Consider the following 8593-nt stretch of genomic DNA (forward strand, 5'->3'; position numbering starts at 1 on the left):
TATTCTTTAAAAATATTTATCCATTTAGTTATGACTTTTTTTTTTTTTTTTTTTTGTCTTTTGTTTTTTTCCATGTCCGGCAACGGATCGCAACCCTCAGTGTTGCCCCCGTACCGGACTGGGGACCGGCAACGGGATTGCAACCCTCGGTGTTGCTCCCGCGCCTCGCTCAGCCAGTGAGCGGGAACCGGTCTGTATGTGGGATCCGAACCCTCGGGCGGGAGCGCCGCCGCGCTTCCCAAGCGGCGCACTTATCCAGTGCGCCACCGGGCCAGCCCTAGTTATGACTTTTTTATCCACATAAATTTAAGTTCCATGAAGGCAAGGACCTTGTCTGTTTTATCAGCGTATCCCCAGTGGTCAGCAAAATTTCTCTGCCTTTATTTTTTCCCTTAGTGTTCCTCAGATGCAGAAAGATGAGGCAATCGCACTCTTCAGTTTATTGCACATTATTATCTTTAGTCCATACAAAGCCCTTCTCTTATATTTTCTTCTTCTTCCCTAGTCCTTACTGCAATTGCCCTCCCTATAGGCATCCCCTCTAGGGACATGCTGGATAAATGTCTTTAAATGTGCATTTACCTTTGTAAAATAGCTAATGTGGGTTTTCTTTTAGTATGTATATTCTCAGTTTACACATATTGTACTATTTCTTCCCCCCCACATACATTTTAAGATATTGTCATATTATTTTATGTACATAATCTTCTGCTTCTCACTGTTGCATAGTATTCCAAGTATGCAACTGTCATGTTAAATTTATCCATTGCTCTCTAATGGAGATCTAGGTTGTCTCCAGTGCACTCTCCTCCCACAAATAATGTCACAACGAAAATTCTTGTTGATATCCTTTTACAGATTGGTATGAGAATTTCTCTGGGATTTGTAAGCATGGGATGTTGGGTCACTGGGCAATGCACATTTACTTCACTAAGTACTGCCTGACTGTTTTCCAGAAAGGCCTTACCAACCTAAATTCCCACCAGCATGAGTAGACTATTGAGACTTGTATCTTGTTTCGGCAGTTACTGACAGCAAAACATAGGCAAGTTTCTCAATATGTCTCATTGAGTTTTCTCCGTATGTATATTGGAGATAAAAATACCTGTCTTATAATGCTGTGGTAAAGATTAAAGGTAATATAACAAGTGACTCACTTAGCGCCAAATAACCACTTGCCATATACTAGCAACATTATTGTCATCTCTCTCCCATTAGATGGTATGCTCCTTGATGGCATCCATAAGTTTTCAACTGCTTTTGCCTGTCTCTCTTCTCTCATCCCTAATTCTTTGAGTTAGTAATTGCCATGGGGTATGCTTATTTATCTGACAATTTGGTTCTAGAAATGAAAGTAGCTGAGTTTGATTTGTCAAGTAGAGTATCAAAAGTCTTGATTCTAGCACATATCAACACATTTTGGTAAGAAAAAAATCACATTAGAGTAGTTTATTTATTTTTATTTTTATTTTATTTTATTTTATTTTCCTTTTTGTCTTTTTTCGTGACCGGCAACGGATCGCAACCCTCAGTGTCGCGCCTGTACCGGACCGGGACCGGCAACGGGATCGCAACTCTCAGTGTTGCGCCTGCACCTCGCTCAGCCAGTGAGCGGCCGGTCTGTATGTGGGATCCAAACCCACGGCGGGAGCGCTGCCGTGCTCCCAAGTGGCACACTGTAGCAGTGCGCCACCGGGCCGGCCCTAGAGTAGTTTATTTTATTAAACTTGCAGTAAAGGACTAACTCAGCAGGCCTGTGTTATCCAAACTCTGCATCTTCCAAAGAAAGGTCTGACCCTTGACCAGCTTCTGGGAGACAACTTTTAAATTCTTGGAGTATCCTGCCTGATAAGAATGTCTTTGTTTACCTGGGGTTTTGTGCTGTGCTAGATAGTCTGTGTTAACAACATGATTTATGATGGAGGCTTTGGGCCACACAGTATCAGTTTGATCTCTGGAGGGGCTGGAGACAGAATAGCTAAGGTCACCCACATGGGTGCTCCATGCCTCCATGACTGACCCCCAATAAAAACCCTGGACACTAAGTCTCAGGTTAGTTTCCTGGATGGCAGTACTTGGGTGTACTGACACACATCATTGCTTGGGAGAGTTAAGTGCTTTCCACAGATTCCACTCAGAGAGGACAACTAGAAGCTCATACGTGGTCTCTCCTGGACTCTGCCCTATGAACCTTTTACTTTCACTGATTTTAATCTGTATTCTTTCACTGTAATAAACTGTAACTAGGAGTAAAACAGCTCTTCTGAGTTCTTCTAATGAATCATTAAACTTGAGAGAGGTCTTGGGGACTCCTGACTATAGACTCTGAATCATTAAATACCTGATTTTAGCATAATGCAGTATTAAATTTACCCTAATCTTAAAATACAGCTGTAAGGGGCCAGTCCATGGCTCACTTGGGAGAGTGTGGTGCCGATAACACCAAGGTCACGTGTTCAGATCCCTATATAGGGATGGCCGGTTAGCTCTCATGGGAGAGCGTGGTGCTGACAACACCAAGTCAAGGGTTAAGAGCCCCTTATTGGTCATCTTAAAAAAAAAAAAAAAAAAAAAAAAAAAAAACAGCTGTAAGACTACAATGACTAAGTAATTTAAATGGAAAAAAAACTCAACAAATATAGAAATTACCAAATGTCTTGAATTCCTCCTCTCAGTAGAAAGAACTGTATTAGTACATATTGCTCTGACATGGCAATGTCAACCATCAGATGTAATGCCATCATCATCCTGTAATAGTTTTAAAGCTTGCCTCTGTAGAATCCCACCTTGTTCTATAGTTTAAAGTATACACTGCTAATGTTACAGGAAACTTTAGTGGACAGTGTGATAAAAACAAAATAAGCTTTAAAAATCTCCATTGTACCCTCCAGAACAACTTGATTGTTAGCCTATTTAAGAAAATAGTCTTGATATTGATGGGGGGCAAGAGAGGGAGGAGGAAGGGGGAAAAGGAGGAATTGGTAAAGGGATATGAAAATCAACTACATTGCATGTTGATAAATTAAAAAATAAAAATAAAATAAACACACAAAAAAGAAAAAAACAATAGAAGATAGGTGGGGAACAAAGCAGGTGGTGACCATGGCAGCAGGAGTGGTGGGAAGCAGCTGCCGAACCTCCCAGGAGGCAAGTGTAAGGGAGGAAGGAATGTAGATCTCGCTCCACAATCAGGGGCAGAGGTTGGGCCCCCAATGCACAGTAGTCACTCACCATACACTGTTGTCTGACAGCTGTTACGGTAGTCATGTCCATCCAGCTAGGTTCAAGCTGTCTATAAATGGAAAGCCTTTTGAAATAGAGCTCAATTTTAGGAAAAAGGCTATCCAATGTACTGTGTGGAAGATGGCAAATTACAGTTTCATCAATGGACAAAAGAAAAAAAGAAGACAAAACTTGAGGTTCCATAATGACCCTAAAAAACAAAAAAAAAACCAAAACAGCACAACAGGCCAAATTTTGACCAATAATACTGCGTGTTCCTATCCGGGCAAATTACAGTTTCATCAATGGACAAAAGAAAAAAAGAAGACAAAACTTGAGGTTCCATAATGACCCTAAAAAACAAAAAAAAACCAAAACAGCACAACAGGCCAAATTTTGACCAATAATACTGCGTGTTCCTATCTGAGTCATCAATATTTTGTGTTTAAAAAGGCTTTTGTTTTTCCAATCCAATGACTCAAATTAACCTGCAAAACAATATGAATATGAAAGAAGCCATCAAAAAAACCCCACAAAAAAACAAAAATAACCCCCCCCCCAAAAAAAAAATTAGATGTCAATTTTTTGTGGGGTATTGAGATTTCTGTATGATGATTTCTCAGGTTTGACAAGATAGATGCGTAGAATTGAGAGGGAAACTACAGGGATGAGCAGAGGCAGAATTTTTGTTCTCTGTGTCTGGAAAACACAGAGCAAGCTCTTTTAGATATGTGAACTGTCCAAAACAGTATATCTTTACTACTTCCAAGCAATGGTCAAAGAGTATCATCCTGAAAACTTCAAAAAAACCTCAATTACACCTATTCGAAGCAAAAATAGGTATAGTTGACACCTGGAGGGAAAAAAAGGAAAGAAAATAGTCTACAAAAATTTCTATTCTATGGACCCAGGAATCAGAAAATGATACTCTTGCTCATAAGTGACATAAACATGATAATCAAACAGCATGGCATATATTTTCCTTTTTGTTTTGAAAACTATTTGTTGCAATAAAACATTCATTCAGAAAAGTATACAAATCTTAAGTATATACCAGATGAATTTTCACCAAGTGCATACATCTGTGTAAGAAGCACCCAGATCCAGAAACAAAACATTATTGGCCCTGTACAGACCTTTAGGATAGTGATTATCCTGACTTCAAACACCACAAATTAATTCTTCCTGTTTTTGATTGTCATGGAAAATGAATCATATTGTCTATATTCTTCTGTGTCTAACTTCTCTTGTTCAATATTATCTTTGTGAGATTCAACCATCTTATTGCTAATAGTTATACTTCATTGATTGTCATTGCTGTATGGTATTCCATTGTATAAACATACCACGATTTATGAGACAATGCATATATTTTAATTTATTTCTAAAACAATATACTGACTGCCTTACACCATACAAATTCCTTTGTGTAAAGCAGTATTTCTCAGCCTCAGTACTACTAACATTTTATTTTATTTTATTTTATTTTTTTGTGACCGGTAAGGGGATCGCAACCCTTGGCTTGGTGTCTCTCGCACCACGCTCAGCCAGTGAGGACACTGGCCATCCCTATATAGGATCCAAACCCGCAGCGGGAGCGCCACTGTGCTCCCAAGCGCCGCACTCTCCCGAGTGCGCCACGGGGCCGGCCCGTACTAACATTTTAGAATAGACAATTCTTTGCTGTGAGGAACTATCCTATGCATTGTAGGATGGTTAGCAGCATCCCTGGGCCTCTTAGAACCACCCTCTCTGCCCCCACCCCCCAGAGCTTCACCCTTCTCAGGTCATTAAAAAAACAAGATCTCCAGACATTGCCATATAGCTCCTGGAAAGCAAAATCACCCTTGGTTAAGAACTACTAGTTTGAAGAATAGTACAATATTAGAACTTTGGGATTTGTCCATGTGCCACTGGAGAAAGCCTAATCTTAATGACATGGGTTCCTCTTGCTCTTGTTTTGGCTTAAATTCAAGCATGTGAGCAAATGTAGTCCACTTATACATAAGCAATGAAACAAATAGCAAAACTCAAGACTATTTCAGCAAGGGAGGAAGTGTAATAGCACATTAAAAGAAGTAACAAGTGCAAAGACTTCTGTAAAGTATATGTAGGGGCTTTGCGGGTGAGAGAGAGAGAGAATGAGAGAGAAAGAGAAAGAGAGATTTTCAAATGCTACTCAACCCTTCCCACAGTCACTGTGTGGGAAGAGAGAATATCCAGGAAGAAAGGAAAAATAATACAAAACACACTGAGGGCATACTCTGCTAAGAGTGTTACATTAATTATCTCACATAACCATGACAATAGCCTTATAAGATAGATACTTTCTCCATTTTATAGATGAGAAACTGATACTTAGAATGATTAAAAAGTTCAAACAACACAACATTTTATAGATAGGGAACTATAGAAAATTCACTGAAGCAAAGAAAACCTTAGTTTCTAACTCTGAATACTTCTATCAAGATGAAAATTAGAAACACTGATAGAGAGGACTATACAAATATAGTTGATGAAGTCTTTGCAGATCAATGAGGACTTTCTGCAATTGCAAATAAAGAGGATGAGAGTTCAACTGGAATACAAACTCAACAAGGCCGTGACCAGGTGTGTGGGATAGAGAGAAGGATCAGCAGACAACAGTGAATGGGGTTGATGTGGAAAGAGAACCCCAGCAGGACCAGTACAGCCATTCCAACTGGAGATAGCAGAGTAGGGGTCAGTGTCCTTTATGGACTGGAATAAATCCATTTTATTAGAGGGGACTAGAAATTAACTTCAGAACCACTGTATGTTGCTTATAATTCACTGCATATATATCCATACAGAAAGTCACCATTTAGTAACTTTATAAAGATACTAAAGTAAATATTTAATAACTATGTATATATAATTACATAATATGCTTAATGTAATTAATAATCACAACAATCCTAATAAGCTAGATATTAATATTCCAAATACATAACTGAGGGAAATGAGGATTAGGAGGTTAAGTAATTTTACTGAGATTACACAAATCCGTATAGTACACACATATATACAGTATATACAAAAAATAACCCTAGTGTAAATACCCTGTAAATCCCCTCCACTTGAGTGCAATAGGACCAGGGAATATGATGGAACATCACTTCCATGATTAGGTTTCTAATAAATTGACTTTGAGTTAATCAAAAGAGAGATTATCCTGGGTGGGCCTGACCTAATCAGGCGAGTCCTTTAAAAGAAGGTGAAGTGTCAGAAGGATGCTTGCAGGAGCAAACGGTCATATTGTGGAGATCATCATATAGCAAGGACCCATGAGTGGCCTCTAGGAACTGAGAGCAGTAACAAGAATGTGCAGCCCTTAGTCATAAGACCACAATGGATTCTGGCAATCACTTGAGGGAGCTTGGAAGTAGATCTTTACTTAGCTGACTCTCCAGAAGAGCATGCAGTCAGCAGACACCTTGATTTCAGCCTCATGAGACCCTAGGCAGAGCATGCAACTAAAACATGCCAGACTCCTGACCCATGGACTCTGAGGCAATAAATACATTTGTGTTTATTTAAGCCACTAAATTTGTGGTAATTTGCCATGTAACAAGAAGAAACAAATAAAAAGTATATAATTCATTTTTTAAACATTTTATAAATTGGAAATTTTACTTTCTTTCACTAATTATAAAAGTACACTATGACATATTCATAGCAAAAAATCAGAAACCTAACTCTACAGCTAACCATTGTTAATAGAAATACTTTCATTCTTTTTTCTATTAATGTTTTTAAAAAGATCAAAATATATTGTTTTATAGTCTTTTTAATGCTACAGTATTAAATGCTTATCTTTCTATGGTGTTTCATGCATATCTTTCAAAATCAATAAATATAAAAAGGCAGCACTTTTCAAACTGTGTCCTACACATCCTGCAAGATATTAATCAGTGTTTCAAGAATAAAAAGTGTTGTGTTCAAGTTTGGGAAACACTGCTTATTATTCTCTTTTTGAAGAATTTATAAAAACTTAAGGAAATCTGGCAACAGAAAAGAAAACATTTTAAGTTTGTTATTTTTTAACACAAAGTTATTTCTCACCAAGGGAAAGACTCTTCCTCACCAGGGGAAGACTCTTTCTATTTCATTAATAATATGAATTTAAACCACCCCCGGATGAAACAAGGTAAGGCATCTTTCAGTGAGTGCCATTACTCTCCTAGAGCCTAGGAGGTTGAATTAAATTATGTGGAATCCCATGTCTTTAACCTCAATTAGCACATAATTAATTAGACGGTAAGGATGAAGGTCGTTTAATTCCTATGGCATAAGTGTCAACATAATGCAACAAACAATTAATCTCTTAAAAATTACTTTTATGAGTCTCCAGATCAAGGGACCAGACCTCACAGTACCATCATCAACTATTATTTACGTTTTTGTTATATTTTGTTATACTTTTGGCACTGCCTTTTAGCTGGGATTTTCACAAACTGGCATGTATTGAGAGGATAATCAGGAAAGACGACAGGTTCATCTTGGTACTTTAAACATGTGGAATTAGACAATTTTTGTATAGGCATGGAACGCAGAACCAGAATCAGAGCATGGTAGAAACAGGCAGGAAGTCTTCGGCTCAATAAAAGGGTATAATTCAAAAAAATGACAGCTAGCCATAAATGCATTGGGTCTGTTTAACAAAACTTCTTCGCTATATTTAAGTGAAGTCTAGGGAAGATTTTCCTGAAATACTGTTTGGGGGAATGTTCTGCTCTCAGTGTAAGGCTGATGGCTTACTCGGACGGATGCATTAGAACAGAATACGTAAGAATCTTTGGTATTCTTGTGCACGACCTGCCCGCAACAACACTGCAACACACAAACCAAGAGGAAGGATCGGACTTGATAGAATGAGGTGTCTCACGAGGTCCTTTCGGGCCAGTAATAATAACGATAACATTTATGGAGCTAGGATATACGTATATCATCACCCTACCTGAAGGAGGTTATTGTATTCATTTCACCTGAGGTCGTACAAACAAGTGGCTCTGGACTGGAATCGGCGCCTGTGTGCTTGTAAGTCTGTGCCCTTCCGACGCATCCCATGGCCCAGGTACGTTCTCTGTGACTTTTTCTTTAAATTTTGGAGAAGAGCGGAATATCACAGTTATAGAGCATATGACACTTCACCGGTTGAGAATTCCAGATCCACGGGCTCTCTTTCGGTGTCAAGATGCGCCCATCTTGCCTCGGGAGATGACGTACTTCCGGCGCGCCGCGAAGCCGGGAAGCTGTTTTGAGGTGTGGGGGGCCTGGCGTGGGCGGGGCGTTGCTGGAGGCGACCGGGCGCGCGCGGGGCGAGTTGGAGGCGGGAGCTGAGGCCGGGCAG

General features: G+C 39.3%; 1 long non-coding RNA gene across 1 annotated transcript in view; it reads right to left on the bottom strand.

Moving 5' to 3' along the window:
• The window catches only part of LOC103602423, a 73532-nt gene extending 65100 nt beyond the window's left edge, over positions 1-8432 (bottom strand). The window contains exon 1 of the long non-coding RNA XR_551529.1: positions 8201-8432. This is a non-coding gene — a long non-coding RNA (uncharacterized LOC103602423). The remainder of the gene's footprint in view (positions 1-8200) is intronic.
• Positions 8433-8593: the final 161 nt, after the last annotated feature.

This window comes from Galeopterus variegatus, unplaced genomic scaffold (genome assembly GCF_000696425.1).
Source record: "Galeopterus variegatus unplaced genomic scaffold, G_variegatus-3.0.2 Scaffold4135, whole genome shotgun sequence".
In the NCBI taxonomy this organism is placed as follows: domain Eukaryota; kingdom Metazoa; phylum Chordata; class Mammalia; order Dermoptera; family Cynocephalidae; genus Galeopterus; species Galeopterus variegatus.